Here is a 27,451-nt window from a genome sequence, read left to right on the forward strand (position 1 = left end):
TACATATCTTTCAAGACAATAAAAAAACTTCTAGCTCTAGACATTGTGTCTGCTTGCTGCATTGAAACTAACATTTATAGCACATCATAAAGCACTTAACTTCAACTTATTTTCTTGAAGTTTTGTAAGTTAATCTATGTTCCAGCAGGGTATGCTGTGGTTATATTCTTGAAGCTCAGTAAATAACATACAGTGCTGTATAAATCATTTCAATATTCATAAATAATAATAAATGACATAGAATTATTTACAAAATTCCGGATAGCTGGGCTGGCAGGGTCACAGGGTCACAACATGTTTAAAAACAGAGAGTGACAACAATGATGGAATAGTTGAAGTACATTATTAGACATTGTACATTCTGTAGACATTAATGAACTGCACTGCAAAATTCTACCTCACAAGGTCATTAATTTTTGCTTCTGAGAAAAGGGAAATGTAAATGTGCCTCCTCCTTCTTTAAATTATTAACGCCATTAGTATGTCGGCCATGTAGTGTGGTTCAAAATCACATGTGATGAGGAGATATTCAACAAAAATTTGTGAAGGAATAAATCAAGCCTAAAAATGAATACATACCTCCCGAAATGAGTACATTGTGTGCAGGTGTAAACCAGGCCTGAACACTGGAGAGTTCCAACAAAGTAGTGACAATTGAGAGGTCTGTGACAATAACTGTTACAGTCAGTGTCCCAAGTAGCTCCAGCCACCATAACAAAAGACGTACCTCCATCTGCTTACTTACATAATCCTAACAGTGACAACTTCTCCAGTCTTCAAAAGATCACACAAGGCTCCTGTAATGGACAATCCTTTTCTGAACATAAAGAGTCTGAAATACTCTTTATACTATCTGTGATACTGAAATAGTTTGCAACACTTTCCCTTGACTAGATATGGATGTCCTGGTCCATATAGCCCTTCTGGTTAACTTCTTCTAGGTAATAGGAAAATACTAGGCTTTCAGTCCACACACTATTATAAGACTAGCCAATATCCAGAGATTAGAGTCAAAATTTGTATGTTGTATCCGTGAGGTGAAGATCTTAACCATTATAGCACTCTCCTTACATTAAACAACTAATATTCAAGCTTACAGACTTTGTTAGGTTACCAGCCTTATAGAAAATTATTTGATCTACTTTGAACTTAGACTATTGCAACTTTAGCTAAGTCTGTCTGATCCTAGTATGCCAGAGACAAATGAGTCAGGCTTTTTAATCACCCAGTCATACTAAGTTAAAGTAAATATATCCTAGATGAAACTAAACATTTGGTCTCACCATCTAAAAAAGGGACTTCAGCATACCTCTTCACTGTCCCTGATTTTGACTCATATTTTTGCTCTATCCCTCTCAATCCCTCTTAACACTGGTGCCTTTTGGACAAAAAATGGTGAATTATACTTAGTAAATAATGACAATAATTAAGAGCTGAAACATTTTTTTACTTCAGGAAATGTATATTAATTTACATTCTCTAATTCTTTTGATGCCTCAAGTTAATAGAACTAATGTTTTAAAAGTGTCCCTGATTGTCCCTGATTTTTTTCTGGATTTGTCCTTGATTCTGTTCAGATTTGTCCCTGATTGGTTGAGAGCTGTAGACTTCAGCAATCAACTCTTCCTCCACTACACATACAAGTATGCCTGAAAATGTATTTTCCTCCCCTCTTTCTGGTATCTCTTCCCTGCAACACCCTTCTAGAGACAGTGGTAGATCAGAAATTCGGTGACAGATAACAGAGGCATAACTGAGTTACAACATAACGGGAAAATGAGGGCATTCTGCCATGCCATTTACGAGAGAACTTTCCACTGTAGAATGACTTAATATAAGATAAATAACTTGGTGAATATATACGTACATTTTCTGATAGTAACCCTGAGGAAGGCAATGAGTATTCCATATTTTAGGAGACCAAATTGAAAAAGCCCAATATATCATTTACGCAAAAACTAATGGAGGCAAGACCAGGGTATTCTGCAGGTTTTGTGTGCTATGTTTGAGTTTTAAGTAACCATCCAACATTAGAACTGACAAAACAGAAATTGCAAAATATTGAAGCAGCATGCAAGCAAATTCTTTTTCTGGGAAAGAATTTGCTTGGCTGCTTCGGTACTTTGCCATTTTCGGCACTGTAGTCTGGTCTCGGAGTTGGTATATTTAAGTAGGGGGGTTTTTAATGTGCTTTCTTTTTTTTTTTGTTGGAAGAGCAATTTTTTTTCCCTTGGAAAAAAATCACTGTTCTGATAGTTTGGTTTTGTAAGCTTTCGCTTACATGGGGTGGATTAATCACCGTTAGCTTACCTAAGCGTTCGGTGATCTAATATAGACCCGATTCTACCACTCACACTGAGTTTACATAAGCAAATATTTTATAGATCTATAGTAATAAAATACTTTTATTGAGATTTATGGTAATAATCAGATGTGCTAAACCACTGATGAAGTTAAGACAGATGATTGGATAATGGTCTCTTAAATGAGCCAATAGATTTGTCAGTGGCCAACAATGCCATGTTGTCAACATATAGTAATACTTGAGCACCAGCAAGGAAGACTTTAAATGCATTGATAGATGCGAATAAGAATGGAGCTGAGATATATACCTGAAGTAATTAACTGAGAAAGACATCAAGTAAAATATCGTTTTTGACCCTGAAACTTATTGCTTAGCTGAGAGGGCAGTTGTCATTCCATGGAAACATAACTCTTGGAGTCATTTGTTTTGATGGAAAAATTCAAATTCTTCAGACTAGTCCATGGTTATTATACCTTTTAAGTGACTCTTGTCTGTGCAGAATAAAATGGTACCTAAGAGAGATAATGTAATTGTCTGAGTGCTAAAGCCTTTGTGAAAGCGGTTTTGAATCTGACTAAGAAAAGCCCAGTTTCTGAAATAAGTAATTATCAGTTCACTATGGCACATTCAATAATTTTAGGCAGTGAAACGGAGTAAAAAATGTTTGTAGAAATCTTCCAGTTCTAGGGACCTATTTTTACAAATGATATAACATTCACAGATTTTAAGAGATCTGGGAATTTGCTGGGTGACAACATATTAATGATAGGATGGAATTCCCGCAAAGGTGTCATATCTGCTGAGGTACTTAGGAGTACGTCCATCCAGTCTTGCAGCCCCATGATTCAGAATATTTTCTAGCCATCTGCCTACTTCCTGTAAAGTCACATCCTATAAATCTAAGCATGATGGAGAAAAGCTGTGAAGGTATCACCATCTGCCTACTTCCTGTAAAGTCACATCCTATAAATCTAAGCATGGAGAAAAGCTGTGAAGGTATCAGCCATCTGCTTACTTCCTGTAAAGTCACATCCTATAAATCTAAGCATGGAGAAAAGCTCTGAAGGTATTACTCAGTATTTCTTGTATGGCTATGTGGATTGATCAGTTTGAAGCAAAAGGTTGCTTGTTAAAATGGTTAGAACTGAGTACAGTATCTCCTAGCATAAATATACACAGATTTTGATGAACACTGTTTACTGATTTAGTTCTACTGGTGAGGATCTTTATCTTATGTCAGAAAAGCCTGCGCTTTCAAAGTAACCTTACTTGATTCTTTTTAAGATACGAATATTTAGCTTTGTTAATTATGTTCTTACATCTGTCCCTAATGGAGAAAAAATAGATTCAGCTGAAATGCGACATTAAAACTATGAAAATAGTCCATGAGCTGGCCTTGAAGCTGTAGTATCGCTGAGGAAGATGGAAGTATGTCTGATCCTGCATAATTAGTAGATAACGCTAGTCTTGAGCAGGAGTATGTTTTATTGTCTGGGTATCTACTGGGAAATACTAACCTTGAAACAAGATTTACACACTGTATAGTCAAACAAATACTACCAAGAAAAAAGTCAATAGTTACGTATGTGCTTGTAGGATGATCTTTGTTATAGATCCACATGACTGATGAGGATCTGTAAGAGGTAATGGGGTGGTTAGCTATGTTGTAGGATGATCTTTGTTATAGATCCACATGACTGATGAGGATCTGTAAGAGGTAATGGGGTGGTTAGCTATGTTGTAGGATGATCTTTGTTATAGGAGGATCTGTAAGAGGTAATGGGGTGGTTAGCTATGTTTTATTGTATCTGTAAGAGGCAATGGGGTGGTGCTATGTTGTTGTAGGATGATCTGTTTAGATCCACACATGACTGATGAGATCTGTGTAAGGTAATATGTGGTTAGCTATGTTGTGGGGTGGTTAGCTATGTTGTAGGATGATCTTTTGTTATAGATGAGGATCTGTAAGAGGTAATGGGGTGGTTAGCTATGTTGTAGGATGATCTTTGTTATAGATCCACATGACTGATGAGGATCTGTAAGAGGTAATGGGGTGGTTAGCTATGTTTCTGACGTTCAAACCTGAATGACAGTAATGCCAATAAGACCAGTAAGGACATGGCATGAACGTGTAACCTAATGCTGAACACAATGGCCAAAAAGAAGTGATGTTACATGTTAAAAAAGAAATGCAAACCAGATACTTCGTCTACTATGCTGATATTGATTAAATTCTCTTTCAAGAATCCAGAATACTCACATTTCAAACATACTCCAAAAGATGTAAACTCAAACTGGTCATGTGTTTGTGTCTTGCCCCATGATACAAAATGAAATCACTGAGTTGATGGAAGGAAGGAATAGGAAGGAATATATCCTAAGGATCTTACTGTGATTATCATATCTTACATGCATTATTATTACTGTTATTATTTACTCATCAATACTGTAAATGCCCATAGGAATGAGGAACAGCTAGTATTTGTCCTCTTTCTAGACCTTTCCAAAGTCTTTCACACAGTTTCACACCCCAACCTGCTGCAATACTCTCATCTCTAGGATCTGATAAAACCTCTTCTGCACATTTTAACAGCTGACTTGCAAACAGATCACAGGCTGTAAATGGCACAAAAACTTGTTCCATTCCTCCTTGGTCTCCACAGGCATCCACAAACGGTCCAGTTTTGGCCACATTTTTTCAGCATCTTCATTAATAACCTCCCAGATGCTGCCAAATGAGCACTCACCCCCCATATGTAGCACCAAAATCTTAACCTGCAACAAATCACCCAGGAGTTCCTCCTATCAGTTGAAGCCTAGCTAACTGACTCACAACTTTTCTTAACTCCAAGATAAACTTATTCTCTTTAGCCTAAGACACTTATCAGCCCAGAAACCCTCCTTTGATATTCCCTCTGCAAATAACACCAAAACTGAAATGGTCCCACACACTAAGCTGTGTGACATTTACACTGACAATAGTTTCAAATTTGACTATCACATTCGACATACTGTAAAGAAAACTCACCAGAAATTGGGTTCCCTATATAGAGTCAAAAATGTCTTTACTGTGCAAAGCAGAAGCACTTAGCCTCTATCCTACTATTCCCAACACTTCACTACTCAACTCCCTTTTTCAACAACTTAGTCACTCAGCTCTCAACGCTTGAACACTGCTATCACAAAGTAGCAAAGTTTACAGTAAGTCACTCACATAAATCTCAAACAACTAAACTGGTTTGAACTACCTCACTTACTATCTTACTTACAACTTGAAATAACTCATAACCCCATCTACAAATTTACAAACTATGTACTCTAATCCCGCCACACAAACCAAAGAGACCCCTTTGCTCAACCCAGACAATGCTCTTCCACTTAATGAAATTGAGCAATACAGCTGATGACAGTCTATTCTCAAACTATGTCACCAAAACATGGACCACTGTACCTCTGTCTAAAAACAGAACATCTCAAGGATTTTAAACAGAAGCTAAAGTCACACCTGCAGAATCTCTGGCTCTGACCCTGCACTAACCCTGGAAAAGTTGACTAAACCATACTTCCACCCACCTTCCTACCTTTCAATGACTTCCATTTCATCTCGTTCTCGCAGCCCTTCTCTATACCCTCACCAGAACTGACTACCCCCACTTTCCTACTTAATCGTTCTTTTGATCTATAGAAACTTCTTCCTCCATCTCCTCCATCTTCACACTTTCACTCACTTCTAGTATTTCTCCTTCAATCACTCTTTAGTGTACAGCACCATTTGCTGGCAAACATAACAAAAATACACTAAAGCATAAAAGGAGGGTGCTTTTATGCAACTTTACATCTATTTTACGTTTTTATTACGGAACTGCTTTCTGAAGTATACAACACCACTAGTCCACTGAAGTTTATGTTTGTATATATACAACAGTACTGATCCACTGAAGTGTATGTCTATATATATATATATATATATATATATATATATATATATATATATATATGCAACAGAAGTGGTCCACTGAAATTTATGTCTGTATTTATATGTCTGTATATATACAATATTATTGGTCCATTGAAATTTATGTCTGTATATTGAATTATGCCCATCATCTTCCCTTGCTCAAAGTAATAATCTGTATCCATGCCTTATTGTACTATCAGCAATGACTCCATTACTATGTAGACTTTTCAAAATACTATTGAAGGACTTTTCTGTACAGTGTATAAACTTTTACAAAATGTCTTTATTCACTAGACTATGTGTGCACTTGTAAAATGTGTTTTTGCCGTACACTAAGGAAAAATCTTTATCTGATATGTATCATTTGCAGCTTTACTCTCCGGGCCACTGCTGAAAAGGTACTCTGTGCCCAGTCAGACTTTCCAGATCAATTAATGTAATTAATCAATCAATATACACACATATATATATATATATATATATATATATATATATATATATAGATATATATAGATATAGATATATATTGTTATTTACCTTTTGTTAACTATGTTAGTCCTACTAGGCAAGTGTCTGGGGACTCCAAGGGTGGTATTTTTACTGACTAGGGGGAAAATTAGCCAGGATACAGGGGAGCTACCCCTATTCTTTTTTGATGATTGGGATCTTTTACATCCGTCTGAGCTACCACCAAGTGAGGTAGATGAGACCTTAGTTTAAATCTCTTCTAATTTACAAATACAAATGGAAGTAACTAATAAAAAGACAAAGAACTGATGTGCAGAGGTACTAAAGAGAAAACAGTTCTGGCATGTAGAGGAGTACAACATAAAATGGAATGAAAAGAAAGAAACAAAAAAAAAAGAGAAACAACCAAACAACATTTCAAGTCAAAATGAAGACAAAAATTAAACAGCAGAAAAAAAGTTCAGAACTGTATTGTAATATGACAAAAAGAATGATTCAAACTGATAACTAGCTGTGTACACACTTCAACTTTGTGGTACTTTAGTAGTGTTAGACCACTACATTGGTACTTGCCAGCTAACAATTCAGTGAAGTTAAGTTGCCACAGTTCCTTACTAAAAAATGCAAGGAGATCTGCAAGGTCAACAACCTGCTCTTATAGCATAATTCATATGAACTCTATGATATGCAGTAGTTAAATGCTGAACTTAAAGGAATCCTGGCAATGATTAGGGAAACCACAGAATGCCATTGTGGATGTAGAACATTCTGTTTCCTACATCTTTTTGTCTGGAGTCAATTACAACCAGTATATGATAAGCAAGCCTCCCACTAAACAAATAAATAATAAATTAGGCCATTTTATGAGATTTTATTCAGTTTACTCTGCTAGATTAAAGAAGGAATGTCTTACTGGTTTGTTTCAGGAACATATTCATATTTTGTTGGAGATTTTACTGAAACAAGCATTCATTTCTACTTCCATTGTCATGCATGGGTGTTAGGTGACTGATTCTTAGGGACAAGTGTAATGTGAGGAGTGCAACTCATAGCAACTGAGCAGGAAAATGACACGTAGGGTATTTACCACACATGGAATGCACCACCATAAGCACAGTGAAAGGGATATGGTAGCAAATAAAATAGTGGGATGTATTTCCAGGGAGAAAGGCTTTTAAATTGAAGAAGTGTAGAGTCTGCATGTTCTCCCCACGGTTGAGTGATGTTTAAAAGACATGCAGGTAGGTGCATGCGTGAATGGGCATGCCTTCTTTGAAGGTTGGGCGTCGGGCTGGTACCTCGGCATGGTAAAACTCCACTGCCAGTCATTAGCGGACCGGAGTTCTGCTATGGTGACCCCTCACTGGGAAAATCCAAAAGACATTAGTTTGGTATTTTTCCTGTACTGAATCCTCATGAGTCAATACCCTAAACATTCTAAACAGGGAGAGTGACATCAAGCTCCTTGAAAGAATCCCAAAAAAGACCTACTAGAAGGGTATGTGGAGTAAAAGGTAAGGATATAACCAAAGATGAGAAGAAGTATAGCTCATCTCACTAGGGACTAGCAAATACAGCAGGGACATGACATGATCATGCACTACTACTTTGAGAGATGCAAAGGGATCCCACTGATCAGGGAGGAGGGTGTCGATGGCATGGACATCAGTATCTAGGTGCCAATTATTCCACGGAGACCTATGGAATGACAAGCAGTGGAAGCAGACCAGGAAACCATGATTGATGGACATAGTCAAGAAGGTGACAGACAGCTGTAGGAAGAGCGAGAGGTAAGGGAGGTCTAGAGTTAGTAAAAGGCAGGCTATATAGGAGTATTGTCTCCTGTGGTTACAGAAACAAACTGACAGACACACACACACACACACACACAGACAGACACACACACACACAGACAGACACAGACAGACAGACGGACACACACACACACACACACACACACACACACACACACACACACACACACACACACACACACACAGACAGACAGACAGACAGACAGACAGACAGACAGACAGACAGACACACACACACACACACACACACACACACACACACACACACACACACACACACACACACACACACACACACACACACACACACACACACACACACACCCATACACACACACACACACACACACACACACACACACACACCCACACACACACACACACACACACACACACACACACACACACACACACCCCCACACACACAGACACACACACACACACACACACACACACACACACACACACACACACACACACACACACACACACGCATTTGATTTTTTGCTTTGACTGTCTGACTCATCACCACAACTCTGCACATTTGTACCCTGCCAGTTAAGTGCTGGTTGTGGTACAGCCATCACCCAGGCAGCCACGAGGGGATTTTTATTAAGTTTAGTTCCCTTCTCTGGTAAGTGGTGCTGTTTGGAATAGGCATGCAATGGAAGTACTGTGTGGCTGCTTCTTCTACTGCTGTCAACAGCAAGTAATAGAAACTACACAAACTGAATGGCCATGTGCTGTATACCTTTCTACTGTTTGCTGTTACACAGCAAGGGGCAGAAATAAAGCCTTCAGATTTTGAACTAAAAGTGAGTAGGCAGTGTAGATGGTAGCAGCGGTAGGATAGCTGACAACATGATGTGACAGCATGATGTATTTTTTCTTTTTAATGTTAGTAGTGGCATGTATTGACACTAAGTGGTAGACCTAGAAGGACAGATGGAGTACCTGACAATTTTTCCTAGTGTCACCTTCTGAAACATTTCTTATTTTGCACAATATCCCTGCTTCATATTTTGGTCTTCCTCTCCCTTCTGGTAAATAACTCTGGATTACAGCCAATCAATATTGCTAGACATTTAGAGTTTAGTACTATTAATTCCTCAGAAAATGCATGCTGATGCAAAGCCCATTGTTCTATTAATGCTTTAAGTGACTTAGAATAATATTTAAAAATTGCCAATGGTTTAAGCCCTTCCCCTACACATTATTAAGAGCTAAGAATGTCCCTGAGTTTGTGCCATATTTTTTCATCCTACAGTTTATGGTTTTCTGGTCAATCAACTGAATAATGATAATACATTTGCATTTCTGTGAGTATTTTGGAAATATGTTTATTATATCTACTCTGATTATGCATTTAAAATCTGTCCCTGGTTCTGGATCTTTGTTTCCACAATAGTTCTGGCTTCTCCCTGATTCATTCACTAAAAGTTGAGATAATCTAGTTTAATAACAGTGAGATATTAGAAAAATGACATATAATTGCTAGGGCTGTCTGGAGGAAACTTACTTATTGCTACTTGTTCATTATTCCAGCATTGCAGGATTACTGTGATTTGTGTAAAGCAAGTTGCAATACTGTAATGTTTGGGACAAAATTAAAGTTATTACATGGCCATCACTTTTTATTACATTCAGATGTCTGCAGTGCCCACAGAAGTGGCTATAACTGCTGGGTGGAGGTGGGGCTTGTCTGGGAATGGAAGTAACTTCCCATCTTGTCAATTACTCAGTTTAAACAGTCACAAATCTGTCTTGGGAAGTGTAGTGTGCATTTTTGTGAAGCAAGATGGGATACTTTGTTCCTGCAAAATGTATTTATTTTTCCACCACAAGCTGATTTCTGAGGTATATACAGTAAAGTGGATGCAACTGATGGGTACATATGATATATGTCTTTACAAGTAACTTACCCCTGCTGTTCTTTGATTTCTGTTAAACAGTACTCAGTTGATGTGAAAATGAATTTGCTAAAATAAGTATAAAACCAGTATTGCTATGGCCAATGCCTGGTGCATGTGCATGGCATGGAGGTGGGCAGTGTATATCAGAGTAACAGCATAGCCCCATTTCTTTTACTTTTCATCACAAGCATCTGCAATGCATGTGATAAGTGGATACCTTTGGTGTTCTGGCAGGAGCGGGATGTGTTTGAAAGTAACTATTATTAGTACATTGGCACAGCCAGTAGCATGGCCATATCATAGCACATAGCTTCAGTTGAGTTCTTGGCTATGGATTATTCTGTATGGAGTCCGCATGCCATCCATGTGTCTGTGTGGGCTAATTCATGTCCGCATGCCATCCGTGTATCTGTGTGGGCTAATTCATGTCCGCATGCCATCCGTGTGTCTGTGTGGCCTAATTCATGTCTGCATGCCATCCGTGTGTCTGTGTGGCCTATTTCATGTCCGCATGCCATCCGTCTGTCTGTGTGGCCTAATTCATGTCCGCATGCCATCCGTGTGTCTGTGTGGCCTAATTCATGTCTGCATGCCATCCATGTGTCTGTGTGGGCTAATTCATGCCCGCATGCCATCCGTGTGTCTGTGTGGCCTAATTCATGTCCGCATGCCATCCGTGTGTCTGTGTGGCCTAATTCATGTCTGCATGCCATCCGTGTGTCTGTGTGGCCTAATTCATGTCCGCATGCCATCCATGTGTCTGTGTGGGCTAATTCATGCCCGTATGCCATCCGTGTGTCTGTGTGGACTAATTCATGTCCGCATGCCATCCATGTGTCTGTGTGGCCTAATTCATGTGCTCTCGTTTCCTCCAACACCCAAAACATGTGATTTAGTTAAACTGGAGTTCCACCAATTTGCCTGTATGTTGATCATAGTTTATGTTTATACCATCACTGATCAAAAAGTTGGACAACAGCTGTAAATGCACCTCACAGGATTTATAAATCCATGGGTTCTGGAGGCCTAACAGCCCCGAACCCCTAGCTTAATTTGATTATCTTGGTCATTTAGGTTGTGTTGAATGTATGCATTAAAAGGCCAAAGAGTAAGATAAAATGAGCAGTAAAGTAGTCTGGATAATATGAGGAAGCCATAATGGAGATGGTGGGGAGGATAGGGTCACTGGTGGATGCATGAGGGGCACTCAGCAGGGTGGGACACCATGGAGCTCTTCTGTCAAGGATGCCATTTCACTTAAGGCCTACCCTGCTTACAAAAGCAGTGTATTGAACCTGTTGCGGTATTCGTGGTGACAAACAATTATGTTTCTCTAGGTGACTGGGTAAAGATGTTTGCAAAATGCTTTGGACATTCCATGCATGTACATTCTCACGTACTGCATTGAAAATGGCCAAAACACAGACGTAAGTGCAATCTGCTCACCAACAATATAATATAAGGGTGACACCACATCATTATAATATTGTGCAAGTGACAACTCTATTACATATATATATATATATATATATATATATATATATATATATATATATATCTTGTCACTGGAAATCCATACAACACAAAATGATGGACTGAACAGTTGGCAGTGTCATATCAGTTAGTTAATTAGCTAGCTAGCTACATTTTACAGACCAGGTTATCCCTACCAGGATGAGGAGACTCAGGGAGAAAAGCTCAAGTAAATATAATAAAACAGCTGTAGTAAGAACACATTGCACTGAAGAATGCTGGGAAAAATAAAAAAATATATATAACCTATAAACAATGTCGTATGTATGAGTATGGAAATTAAAAATGTATAATTCAGTTGAAAAGTAACATAACAATTACATAAACATGATAGGAAAAAGGTCATAATATTTACATTACCAATTCAGCGCTTTCACATTTTAAAGATATTAGTTTTGCAATGGATTTATAAAAAGCAAAATGAAAAGATAACAGATATAGCAGACCTCATATAATTAGAATAAATGTGGCAATATACTGGTATTTGTTAGCCAGGGTAGAGTACACATTCAATAAACCTTTTCCAGACTCAGCCTGGCTGCACTATCTGGCTAAGTGACTTGCTAAGAGGCATACAGTAGTTAAATGGAGCCTTATGCAATCAAACCGTGGACTACAGCAAACAAGTCATTAACAACTCAGAGCCTTACTCCTCTGAACTATCTGTCAAATACTATTGTTAAAATTATTTGAGTCTGTAATATTAAAGTGCTGTGCTTTGGTGAAGCCTGGATGAGAGTGAAGGAGAATTTAAGTCAATCCTCAGTTTAGACATACAGATAATTTAATCTGTAACTCTTTATCAGCCTTCTTGTGTGTTCTGTGATGTGCACTCTTCCTGTTAAAATAGAAAGTTTATTCCTAAGGGGAGGCAAAAAATTATTATGGAATCTGTCTCATGCAGTTTGGTAGACTGGAAGTTTCTTTCAGGTGCATGGCAACAGACAAGAAAGGTCAGGACATTTTTTTTTGTCTTAAAGTAGAGAATGGATGAATAGCAGCCGGATGTACAGTAGATAATATTCATGTTATCTGACCTAAATTCTTCAGTATAAAACAGTGGTGGGAGGATTCTAGTAAGACAATAGCAAAACAAGTTGTTCTACAGTGCTTACTTTCTAATTTGTGCGTTACTTTGTTTTGATAATACCCATCACCAAGGAGGCTTTCAACAACTTTGGAAAAACATCTGCGCTCACAGCAGCAGCATGGGAGCTCTCACATAATTGTTTGTAAAGAGCTCTAAACTTCTTCTTAGCTTTAACTGAGAGAACATTTTCCATAAAATGAAACTACCATCTGTTTACTTTCTCTGTACCTCTGAAGACTGTTACTGTGTCTGTCTATGATGTAGGCATAGATAGGGCTTGGGACATCTTTGGTGGGGATCATAGTTTTTGTCTTATTTCATTAGCAGTACTTGTTTATGAGTAAGTCAGTACTGAACTTACTGAAGCCACAGTGGACTGCACTTCTGATTTAAGTCTTTTTAGCCTTATACAGTAGATAAATAGTAAAATAGAGCCATCTGTATATTGTCTAAAATATACAGTTAACTGCCTGTGTTCCCTTGCCAGCTATGAATAAGACAAACAGTACAGGTACTAGAAGAGATCCATTTGACACACCAGTCTTGACATTTTGAGGAGATAATCCAACATTCTGCCAAGCTATAACATTTGTGTTATTTGGCAGATGGCTTTTACCCTATGTAGCAGTGCAGAATTGAAGCAATTGATAACAATGCATTGTAGTTATGGGGCTTGATCTAACAAATCCAAGGAAACTGCAACTACCTGAAGGCCCTTGTCTTTGCAGTTTGATAAGCTGAGTTTTAACGCAGCCAGCTTAAGGATAAATATTACTGTAAAACCATCTTATCTGCAGCATCTGATTGGTGTCAGTGACATGGCAGGTAGCAAACTTCTCCTCGGTACAAAAGGCTGTGGTTCTAGTCCCATACTGAGTAGATTGATTACTGACATTGCAGTGTGGTATAAGGGAGCTGTTGCACTACTGAGTATCTTGTGCTTTGGATAAAAAGTTAAACCAAAACCACCTCTGCTTCAGTTGTTGGTAGCTCAGGTGGACACAAAAGATGCCTTGGCACCTATCAAAAAGAGTAGGAGTCTTTTATTATGTACAAGTATTTACAAATATGTACAGTTTAATATATTCACATATTTACATAATTACAGAAATATTTTTCATCCATTCCTACAAAATGTCTGTATCACATATTTATAGACCTCCACTCCTTTTTTCCTAAAGCACCACTTAATTTTCCTTAGTATATTTGGGATAATCCAATTTGCATTAAACATAATCTCAATTAATCTTTCATTCCTAATAACCAAAATAATGCAAAACATTTTCTTGTCCAATCTATTAACATATTCTTTATTTAAGCCTTCATAAAATCAATATTCAATCATATCCATTTCAATTATTTATATTCTTGAAACTTGTTCAAAATTTTTTCTATTAATTTTCCCATAATTTTGCACTGTTTTACATGTCAAAAAGACATGATCTGTAGTCTCTAATTTGTTATAGAAAAGACACACTCTTTCATTTATTTTTATAAGCATGTTTCCCTTCATTTGCAATGTATTCATCTGTAATCTCCATAAAAAATCCTGACATTCCTCATTTTTTTCAAACGCCAAACATTTCTTTGGTTTATAGCTTTAATTTTCTCTACTGTTTCCATGGGTTATCACAATAATTTTATATTGTTATATTTTTATATCATAATCTCATATTATTTTGTACATTTTCTATATTTAATTGCCACATCCTTATTTTTCTTTGATACATTTTTATTTCTTCATTTTGAAATTCTCTTTTCCTCTTTTTCAGTCTTATTAAATTCCATCCTGTATTATATTTTGTCTTAAACAGTTTTGTTCTAAAATCATTTTTATTTCCATTTATCCATCTTAATATCATATATATATATATATATATATATATATATATATATATATATATATATATATATATATATATTTAAAGATGTTCCATAAACTAAGGGATTCAATAAACCTGGTCCCCTATCATCCTTATCTATACACAACACTTCTCTTCTTACTGGATTTAATATAGAACTCCAAATGAATCTGAATATTAATCCAATAAATTCTTTTTCCACATATGTTGGCATCATATGTATACTGGCCATGTAAGCTATTCTTCCCATCATAGGGAATTTGTCAAATGCATTTTCTTTTGATATGATCATCTATATCTACTACAAATAATACTAAGTTCTCAATTCCTATAAAATTTGCATTCATTGTTCCTTAACTACTTTTACAGATCCTAATATTATTCCCAAAACAGATATTTCTTGTATTACAGATTTAATTCCTTTTAACATTTCTTCTGTTCCACATCCTTTATTGTTTTCTATTTAATGACATTCCTATATTGTACAGCTAATCATATATCTAGAAATTGCTTGTTTCATTATTTTACTTTCCTAGGTGATAAGAACGATATCATCAGCATACGACATAGTAACAGGATATACATTACCTTCACTCATATATCTTCTCATATCTTCATGTATTTTTTACTATACAATTCATAACCATCACAAATGAAATACTATTCATCAGATATCTTTGTTTTAATCCCTGTTCATTTCGGTCTCTTCACTTAGCCAACCATTTATCAACACTTTTATTTCACTATTTCTGTACACTGACTTAATTATGTTCTCTAGCCATTTACTTAACTTATAGCCTTCCATTATCTTCCATAATATACATGATCTTTTGTAGCAAAATATTTATATATATATATTGTATATTAATATTTTTTATCCTTTATTTTATTTTTGTATATCATCTATTTCTATAACAATCATTAATATTTCCTAACATCATCTTCTTTAATACCATAAATACTATCCTCTAACACTTATCTATCTTATTTTCTATTCTTGCTTGTAATATTTTCATAAATATTTTTTAATTGGTGTTATTTAATACAACTGGACTCCAATTAATTTTCATCTTCTTTCCTTTTTTTCCATATAAATGTCATAATGCCATTACATATTTGTGTATAACAAATGCTATCTTTTAACCACTGATTTGATATGAATATAATTATTTCTTTTTGCCAGAATTCCAAATTCATGTACATTAAATAATCTATATCATCTGAACCTGCTGCAGATCCAGTATTAACTTTCCTCATTACAATATCAAATTCCATTACAGTAATATGTTTATCTAATTTTCTATTTAAATCTTCAGTAAATTGTTTAATATTCCATTCATTTACATATTTAACTATCACATCCTCACAGTCTTTTTAACATACTGCACAATAATTTCCATAATTTAAATTTGTTGTTTCAGCACTCCCCTTTCTCCCTTTTCACTTCTCTCATTATACTCTTTCCTCTTTAACCATTTTACATAAATAAGGAGATACTTCTTTTTTCCTTGCAAAAATATATTTGTTTATGCAACAATTCCTTTACTTTATTGATTCCATTATATATCTCATCCTCTTTTGCATAGAAAACATTTTCACTTTTCTCCAAATGTTCTAGTGTTTTATTTTGTAACTCCTTAGATTTTTGTTTTTTCTTTTTGTCTTAATCCATGTTCCTATTGTAAGTTATCTGATTTATATTTTTCTTTAAATACTATCCACCATTCTGTCCAATTAGTATAGCAAATTCTCATAGCTATATGTTACTTCCATAACTGATATAGAGTAACAAAGTAACTTAACAGTATAGTATCAAGAAAAAACAACTATATACAATGTCCACAACAACTAAAAAAAAAAAAACAATACACATAGGACAACACTTAATATTTCTTTTACAGGTTAGACAATTTTGTCCATGCAGTTAAGTGATGCATTGTGTGGTTACTCTTTGATTTTATAGTAGCAACCTCATTCTTAAAAATGTATTTCACAAGATGAATAAACTCAACTTTAAAAACAGGAATAGATTGGGATTTCCATTTTTAAGTAACAATTGCCCTTGCTATAGAGAGGATAGACAATAATAAAATGTTTGTTTTTTTAGGAATGACTTCAGGAACAGGAACATTGAAAAGGATAAGGGAGTCAGAAATTATACAGTTGTCGTTCCGTAGAGCTTTACAAAGATATTTAAAGTCTAACCAAAATGGGGAAATTATTTTGCAATTAACAACCACGTGTATCCAGTCAGCATCAGGGTGTCCACATCTCCAGCAGTTCATTTCATCTTTCTTGTACTTATCTCATTTGTTCTTTTAATTCCCTTTTTAATTTTTATATGTTCTTTATTTTCTTCAGTTTCTATCTATATAGCCATACGGTCTGACAAAAAACTGTCTGTATTGCTTCTTCTATAATAATCTTTATACTTTTAGAAACTAAAAAACAGTCAATATCTGATTTATTATTTCCCTTTATTAATGTACACACAATTATATTTTCTAATATTAAATTTCTACAACTCATAATTCTTTCATCATTTTTCTGTCAAATCACAATTAAAGTAATTTGCAATTATTATGTCTGTATTGATATTATATAATCAAATATATATTTAAACTTTTCCTTTTGTCTTTATGATACATATTGCTATAATTATATATACTTTTGTTTCCTATCTAAAGCCTACAACAGTTAATCTTTCCTAATCTAATTAAAGTTAAATATAGTATGGAAATTCTTATATTATATAATATTGCTACCCTCTCAAACTCCAAATTATAGCCCCTCTCCATAAATTCTCTGTTTGCAATCTTTCTTCTTTTGTTAATTGTCTAACATCTTTCAACATTGCAATATCTACCTCACATTTATAACAACATTTCAAAACTCCTAGTCTTCTAATCAAACTTTTATACTGTTATCATTAACTGATAGTATCCTAAGATTATTTACTTTTCCTCTTCTTAATCTGTATGTAATTGTTTATTACTTTATCCATTTTCCTTTTTGTTTAACTTTTATACCCAAATCCTGTATCTTTCCCTTCCTATCCTTCATTCTTTTCCCAATAGAGTTCTTCTTAATCACTTTCCAGTAAATAGCCCTGTCATCAGTAGCATCTGATTCCAATTCTAATTTAACTTCTTTTGTTTCTTTTATCTCTAAATTTTGTAATTCCTCAGGAAATGTTGTTACATGTTTATTCTAATAATTTTCTTAAAACTCTGATTACTTAATTTTTTCTTTGTCATTTCTAGCTATTTTTTGTTCTTTCTCACCATCTTCCCTTAAATGGTCTACTCATTTAGATTTATAACTTTTACATTTTTAGTATCATGACTGTAATCCCCACAAGTAAAACATTTCTTTTTGTAACAGTTACTAACTAAATGACCCTCTTTTCCACAAAAATAACATGGGTTTGGTTGCCCCCAATATCTACCAGCAGCTCTGTCCCCTTGTACGTTAATCATGCTGGGAATGTGAATAGTTTTATTGATTTCTATTTTCAGTATAACATCGCAGTCCCAAGCCCCAGTCCATAAATCTCTGTTGTCTAATACTTTGGCAATGCTTTTCACTTCTGAACAAAAGTTCTTTAACAAATATCCTTTAACAGTCTTTCTATCTGTCTCTGTATGGAATTGGATATTCACTTTCTTTTGTGTCTCACGATAAGAAGTCTGAACAATATACTCATTCCAAGGATATATATATATATATATATATATATATATATATATATATATATATATATATATATTTAACAAACCTTTCCAAAAAAGTTTCAAGTCTTATAGCCATTTCAAAAAATGTCACGATGTCTCTTTTTTATCAAAATTAATGCTCTTACCTCTTGATGTTTTGTTCCTAAAGGCACAATAACTGTGTCCCATATGTTATACTTGCCCAGTGCCTTGTCTTCTTTACCTTTTATGCATACAATGAATGTTTCTCTGACTCCTCTATTTTCTTACTTTTCCTTTTTCCTTTTTTTTCGTCTTTACTACATTTGTAAACAATATTTTATGTATTTCTGTCTCCTCTTCCTCTCAAATTCTCTCCATTGCCTCTTCCCAGGACAAGTTGTTTCCACTATTTGGTTCTTTTTCTTCAATTAAATCAGCAACTAAATCATCCTACAGCCCTCCTGACTGGAGGGTTAAAATAATAATTGCTCCTTGTTGCCGCTCCTCCATTTTCACAGCATTGAATAGTTCTGCTTGGAACAAATCTTCAGAATAAAGCAAAGTATTCTCCAACCTACTCTCTACTCCATTCTGCAGTTTGGTATAAGAACTGGTATTCATCTCAGTTCCTGTAATTTCCTCCATTCTATGATCTTCTCCCAGCCGTCACTGAGCTGGGAACAAAACGTATGCATGTTTGTGCTCGTTAGCTGTATGGACCATGAGCGGGGTAATGAGTAAGGAAAGTTTCCTGATGCCCTGGCCAAATTTCTCCTAGTAGTATAAATACCACCTTGAATCTCCCCTGAAACGAGGCTATTAGCCTAGTGGGACTAACCTGGTAAATAAAGGATAAATAAATATCTGTTTTTCCATGCAGTGCTTTATTTGTATGTGATTTTTTTTTCTGATACATTAGTGGATGGACTTAATATCATTAACAGGGTTGTTGCATCCATTTAATGCACTGCAGTTTCTTTATGACTCAAACTTATTTATTCCTTTCCATGTCTTGGGAACTTCCCAAAGACTCCAGCTAATCAAAATTGGTTTTGTAGATGTTATAAATGTTGTAATGATTTGAATAAAGGCTTGAGGAAGTTTATTACAGGAAGAGAAACCATGGCTTTTGATATGCAGTACATAGCAATCTGCAGTTTTTATTATAGGTTGCAAAATAAAGTGTGCACCGATTGTGACAAGTCTCAAGGATGTTTTGTACCCTGTGGTACATCAGTAAACATGATGATATTTTGACAAATATAACAGTGAGATAGTCTTTGAAAGTGTTAGCTCTGAGCATCTATAAATTAAGAGACAATTGATTAGCATAGATGACCATCCCTGACAAGTCCCCTTGTCTTCAGAAGTGAGAAGCAAATTATCTCACCCATGAAATAAGAAAATGTGAATCATCTTCAGTCTAGTGACATATAAATAAATACATACAAATATTTCAAACACTGGCATTAATGCCCTTCTAGCTTGTCAATATACCAAAGCACTTGTGCCCATAATAAGTGCCCAGGTTGTTCTTAAAAATATCTAAACTAGTACTTGTTTTAATGTAATTTGTTAGTGTATTCCATTCATTAGCTGTTCTCTCAGATAACCAGTTGGTACACTTCTCATTCCCACAGAATCTCCTACGTAGGCTGTTGGATGATTCTCTAGTACTTTCTGATAATTCCAAACATTCCCAGAGGTAGTTGTCTCTAAATGCCCTATATACCTGAATAAGATCTCCTCTCAGATATCATTAAGACACACTATACAAGTTCAGATATTTTAGTCTCTCATAATAACTTAAATGTTTGCATACATGGATGACCTTTGATGTATTTCTGCTGTACTCTTTCCAGTTTACTCATGCTTGTTTTCTTATATAAGGTTTTTATACTGTTATTCCGTACTCAAGTTTGACTCTAATGTATCTAGCAAACAATAATTTAATAATTCCTGATTTCCTAGATTTTATAAATCTTTTTATACACCATGAATTTCTATACCTATCATTAACCAATTGTTTATGATTAGATAAGAATGTGAGGTAATAAAAACTCAATCTATGTGTGTCTCTGTATGTGTACATTTGTGTTTGTGTAAGTTTAATGATGATCTGCTTCTAAAACACTAGGTGCAGTAAGCCATGTGGTTAGAAAATGCACATACTGGGTATCTAGCTTTTAACAAGACTTTTAGCATTTTCTCAGATGTATTTGAGAAAAAAATGGAACAAAAAGCAACCACTTTTTGTATGCTCTTATGAGTTTTATCTCCTAGCTGCTTGCTGACAATCTGCCCTCATTCCCATAGTGTAATATCCAGTCATAAAGGCCATCATATTAATGGAAGTTACTTTTAGACCCTAAACCAGCCTCTGTGTCACAGCAAGGGAAATGGTTTACTGTCCCTTCCTCCTGCATTTTAGTGCTCCCACCCAAAAGCTGATGATGTCCACCATCACAAAAAGGGTAAAAACCAACTCCCACCTAAAAGCTGATGATGTCCACCATCACAAAAAGGGTTAAAAAAACAACTCCCACCCACAAGCTGATGATATCCACTATCACAAAAGGGTAAAAAAACAACTCCCACCCAAAAGCTGATGATGTCCAACATCACAAAAATGGTAAGCAAAACCAGTCTCAGCTCATAGCTGCTTTGCCTGCCAGCAGCTACTAGATCACTAATTAGCTTAACAAGTGGACCAAAGAATATGGAAATTAATAAAATATTTGGAAAATGTGATAGAAAATGTAATTCATTAATTTTGGTCAATGTAAGGAGAGCAAACAGCAGCACTGTATCAGGAAAGGACTGGTCCTCTTATGTGAATTTCCTGAAAGTAGTTACGGACAAATATTTAAAAAAAAATGCTTCTAATAATATTACTGTATTTTGCTCACAGTAATAATATTAGTTCATCACCTAGGAAGTCTGTATTACCTTAATTGTTTTGCCACAGCCATTCTGATATATATGGTTCTACTTCATATTGTCGAATTATCATTTCATCGAATTGCAAAACATTGTGACCAAATCGTCAAAAACTCATAACATCGAATCTCAAATCATTGAAAACTATAAAGCAACTAGAAATAACATCCCACAGAGCTTTTACTCCCTGCAGCCCCCACAGTGCGGGAAAAAGGTAATTTCCTAACCCCACTGTAGTGCGACCTTGGAGTTGGTATATTTAATTTATGGGGGGTGTGGGGAGCGGAGCCCCCTATATGGGTGGTGCAGGGGGGCTTGCCCCCCTGCATAAACGTAGTAAACAGTGTCTGGGATGTTATTTATAGTTGCTTTATAGTTTTCAGTGATTTGAGATTCGATGTTATGAGTTTTTGACGATTTGGTCTTGATGTTTTGCAATTCGATGAAATGATAATTCGACGATATGAAGTGGAACCATAAATATATATATATATATATATATATATATATATATATATATATATATATATATATATATATAGTCTATATTAGAACATTGAAGTTTCAAAACTTTGAATGTTCTAATATCGACCCCTATTCCACAAACGCTTACAACATCGAACATGCAGAACAGCAAATTTTTTCCTAGGGAAAAAAATTGCTTTTCCAAAACATATACACACAACACAAGCACACCAAACAAACAGCAATCCACATACATACACCTAAAATCTTACATCTAACCCTACACTAAACTGTACATACACCACTAACTATCCACTTACCTTAACCCAAACCCTAACCCTAAGGTCCGTCACTATCACACACTCACCTCATCTGCTCCCTAACCCTAACTCACCTGCCCCACCGTAACCCTCATGTCCACACAATTGCACACTTATCTGACCCGCGCCCTAACCCTAACTCACCTAACCTGCCCTAACCCTCACGTCCACACAATCACACACATAACTAACCCGCGCCCTAACCCTAACTCAACTAACCTGTGCACAATCGCAAACTTACCTGAACCCGACCCGTAACTTTCCACCACAGCACTGAAAATAGCAAAGCAACAGAAATGGACAACCAAATTCTTTCCCTAGGAAAAAATTTGGTTTTCTGTAGCTTCGTTATTTTAAGCGTTTGCTGAATAGGGATCGATATTAGAACATTTGAAGTTTTGAAACTTCGATGCTCTAATATAGACCCATATATATATATATATATATATATATATATATATATATATATATATAGGTTCACTTGACAATCTCGAAATACTGAAATCTCGAATTTCAGTATTTTGAGACTGAATAGTCGAAAGTGCAGTTATGTCGAATACGCTGTTGTGGTGTCTTGTTTTGTGACGTGTGGTGCAGTTTGTGGATTTAGCTGGGGATTCAGTTAAGTGGAGTTTACGTAAGGGTATTGGGTAGGGATTTTAGTGTGTGTGTGTGTTTGTGTGTGTGTGTGTGCAGTTTTTGTGTTTTTAGTGTGGCCTCGGAATTAGTATATATATCTATATCTATATATATATATATATATATATATATATATATATATATATATATATATATATAAGTAGGGGGATGTGGGGGGGCTTGCCCCCCTGCTTATACGTAGAGTAGGTGTGTTTGAATATGTTGTGTTTGTGTGTGTTGTTTTATTTCTTGTAGTGTAGTTAGGTAGGTGTATGTGCATTTGTTTGTTTGTGTGTGCGTGCGTGCGCGTGTGTGTGTGTGTGTGTGTGTGTGTGTGTGTGTGTGTGTGTGTGTGTATGGTCGAGATTTTTGGTTTTCGCGGTTGTGGGTTTTCAGGTATGTGGAACTTCAACTATTCAGTCTCAAAATTCTGAAATTCAAGATTTATATATATATATATATATATATATATGTATATATATATATATATATATATATATATTTATATATATATACATATATATATAGGTGCCTAACCGGGAAAAGCCGAAAGGCACAACATAACATATATAGGTGCAATGCATTTTGTATGGTTGACACTGGTTTAGTTAACTGCTTTTGGTCAGCTGAGATGATGGTCGATAGATGTGCATGCTCACACAGGTCTCTAAGCTGTGGCATACTTTCTTTCCCTGATTAGATGTGATCTCAGGATTGGTACACATAACTAACAATGAGTGCAGCTGGTTTGTCCATGTAAAAAAATATTTTTTATGTTATTTTTTTTTTATTTTGCATGTGCCAGGGGAGTTTTTTGGGTGCATGTGTAGTACCAAGTCCAGGGAGTGGGCATCTCTCTGGGAGGGGGCTGTGCTTCAGACTCCCATGACCAGTCTATCAGAGCTGCCCTTTTTTATTATATTTGAATAAAGGGGTGGATGCGTCTGTTAAGGGACTGGCTTAGGGCACTGATTGACATCCCTCTGCCTCTGTTGGAGAGTCTAACAGCCTGTATGTTAACTAGATGGGAGTCCTTATTCTCACTGTGTATTAAGACATCATCTAGGTTAATGACAGCATATTTGACATGCAGTTTTAAGACTCTTGTCTTTTTTTGCAAAGTTCCAGGGGCACTTTGTAGCCTGAAAGGAAAGAAAGTGTCTGAAAAAAAGTTCTCTGGGTAAAAGGAGTATCATTTTCCTGGCTTCCGTTGTCAGAGGGATCTGAAAAAAACTTTTTTTTTGGGTGTAATATGGGCAAGAATTTTGCCTTCCCCAACCTTTCTATGACTCTATCTTCCCTAGATGGGTAGTTATCAAATCCTGTAATGCCATTCAGCTTTCTAAAATGATTACAGAACCTTAATGCTTCATCATACTTTAGATTTAGCTCTATGGGGCCATTCAGCTCATTTTTTAAACTCCTCTATCACTCCCATCTTAAACAGTTTTTTTTTTTTTTTTAAATTGAATTTTTATTTCATTTTCAAGAGAACATCTGAAATTTCTGCTTATTATACACCAGAGGTTAGTACAGGAAGTATAAAGAATAACAACTAAGTTATCTAAGGTCCAAATTACACAAAAACTAGTATTGTAGCACAAGATTACTACCAAGTCACAACAATTCAAAACCGCATTCTTTTCAATATCGTATGATAATAACAATGGAATTAAAATAATCTTGGTGCATGACAGAAGGATAAGAGAGAATTCTTAATTACTGTACAAACAGTTTTGAATTTCTGCTTGCATAACCATTACCTATGAGTTTGATATTTTGCATGATCTGAAGTTAGCCTTCCATCCTGGAATGGTTACACTATGGTGTTGTATCATGTTTGGCCTGCCAAATAGTTCTGAAACATTTTCCTTGCTTTCTTAACAGAAACTCCCCTCATCAGCATAGAAGTGTGCTACCTACCTGCACTACAGACACAGAGGTGAGTTTTCTTTCCCTTCCAGTTGCACCACCCAGCTGCAAAGGTGTCTGCTTCTTTTCATCATTTCAGAAAATTGATTAATGTGGTATAATCTGTTCCTGCATTCTGTTACCAGTCTATTTAACCGTGTAGTTTCCATTGCATCATTTCTCTATTTTAAATAGACTCTGCTTTTTAGACAAGAGCTTGTTTTCTCCGGGGGGAGGGGACTAAAACTGAATTCTAATCTCCAGCTTTAAGTTATCCCTCTTCCATGCACTTCTGCTACACTCTTCTTCTGCAACTTGGGCTCTTTTTGTGTCCCCATGCAATGGGCATCACCACTTTCAGACTATCTTGAAAATTGGTATAATGTTCTGTGGTATTTTAAGTCTGTTTTTCTCTTTTCCCCAATTTTCTCTGGAAATATTTACCAGTAGATGAGGGTGCCATATAATAATTTAAAAGGAGTGAAACCTGTCAAAATGTAATACTTCTGTAATGAAAAACAGGAGGCATGATGTGACATGCACCAAACTTTTATCATCTTCCTTAATAACATGTCTCATCGTGGATTTTAGTGATTTTAGTTATCAGTTTAAGTGCTTCATTAACCCATCTAGATGTAAATGGTATACTGTGATGTTTAATTGCTTGACCTTTAAGCATTGGCATGGATGATGCATAATTCCAGATTTAAATAGAGTCCCCATTTCAGTGAGTATTTCTTAGGCATCCCTACTCTGGAAAATAATGACACTAACTCTCTTTGCATCGTCCATGCCCGAAGTAACAAAGATGCATTGAAACCTGTTGCTGTATATTGCTAATGGCCCACTGATGTCCATAACAGTACATTCTATTGGTACCTTTATGATAGATGTAAAGAATCAAGGGATTTTTTAAGCCTGAATGTGAGGATGCTTTCACTGCCACCTATGCTATTAGTACAGACATTGGAGTCTCAGTGTTTAACTCTTTATTATTAGTTAGTGTCAGTTGCTAGGTATATCGTATTCAGTTTTTTTAGTTCCTTTCCTTTATGAACCTGATGCATAGAACACTGTACTACAGTATGAGTGAACTGTTCTATATTACCTTATCGCAAAGGCTTTACATTGAATGCATTTTCATTGGCCCCCAAACATCGAACTGCCATTTACGTGAATGGCCACTTCAGTGATTTTTTTCCTAGGGAAAAAAGATAGTTTGGCCAGCGTCATGAATTTATGCTTTTCCCCACTGTAGTGCAATCTCAGAGTTGGTATATTTAGTTACGGGGTGTGGGGGCAAATGGTGTGTGGTTTCTGGTTGGCCAAGCAATTTTTTTTCCCTAGGAAAAAAATCGCTGAAGTGGCTGTTTGCATAAATGGCAGCTAATGTTTAGGGGTCGATGAAAAGGCGTTTGATGTATAGCTTTTTTGATAAGGTAATATAGACCCCGAGTGAACATCATTCTCTCAATGTATTTTTCCTTTCTAGGTTGCCCCTCCTCTTTTTCCCAGATTAGTCAGAGGTGTATCTGTAGGCTTGTCCCCTCCCCTATTGTCTTCACAAATCTAAAATATTGAGTAAATTTCTCCTTATTACTATATCATGTGTTAAACTGGGGACAACAGCAAAAGGACATGCTGCCCTTCCAAACACAATCCACATTTCTGTTTGAGTAATGGGATACTGTTTTGCATCTCCATGAATGCAGACTGGTTCAACTCCTTTTTTGATTAAGGGTCTTCCTTTTATATACATGCTGTGTTTTTATAAGTCTAACCATACTTCATGAGTCTAGTGATACTTGGTGTTCCCTGCCATTAATTAATACATTACACTTAATTTTGTAACAGCAGAATAACAGCTATTCTTGCAGCTTATCACATCCCATAGGCACAATATTGTGAGAAGCATTCTTTTTATTGGTTACACTTTCCACAGGTTTAACAGTGTTACCATTACTAATACAAAATATTGATATATAGCCTCTTATCTCGCATTTAGAATAGACCATCTGCTTTCAAACAGCTTCCTTCTTTCTGGATCCTAAGTGGAAGATGCCTAGGCTTCTTCAAGTTATTTTGCAATGTCTTCTACTTTGCCTGCAGTACTATCCACAGAACTACTGTTCTATGGACAAACGTCCCTCCTGAATCAAGTCCTTGACTAACAGGACTACACCATTTTAAGAATATGACTACTTAATGATGGCATTTTTGTAGAAAGCCTCTTTAGCTAATACAAAATGTGGTTATGTGCCTTATAGAGGCAGTGCTGTTGACATTGTTTAGAACAATGCTGTACAGTTTATATGGAACCTATTGCCATGTTTTTAGACAGGTGCTTTTACGTTAGGAGGACTGTGATTATTTGTCTAGTGGCAGTAGGTGTTTACTTGGTCTATCTGGGCTGGGAAACACACAAAAGAGCTCTAAGTAATTTCTTGCACTTTGCTTATATACTGTGATTGTACTTCAGCACTTTCAATAAATAAATAAATAAATAAATAAATAAATAAATAAATAAATAAAAAGCTG

General features: G+C 35.8%; 1 protein-coding gene across 3 annotated transcripts in view; it reads left to right on the top strand.

The window, feature by feature from the left end:
• The window catches only part of LOC122790732 (adenylate cyclase type 2-like), a 1,393,058-nt gene that overhangs the window by 214,044 nt on the left and 1,151,563 nt on the right, over positions 1-27,451 (top strand). The window contains exon 1 of one of the 3 annotated variants that reach the window (XM_044058315.1): positions 24,890-24,944. The exons of the other annotated variants lie outside the window; for them this stretch is intronic. The gene's annotated coding sequence lies outside the window, so the exon portion shown is untranslated. Of the gene's footprint in view, positions 1-24,889; positions 24,945-27,451 lie in introns of those variants that run through there. 3 annotated transcript variants of the gene reach the window in all.

The sequence above is a fragment of the Protopterus annectens genome, chromosome 16.part0 (genome assembly GCF_019279795.1).
Source record: "Protopterus annectens isolate FY-2018-M chromosome 16.part0, PAN1.0, whole genome shotgun sequence".
Lineage (NCBI taxonomy): Eukaryota > Metazoa > Chordata > Ceratodontiformes > Protopteridae > Protopterus > Protopterus annectens.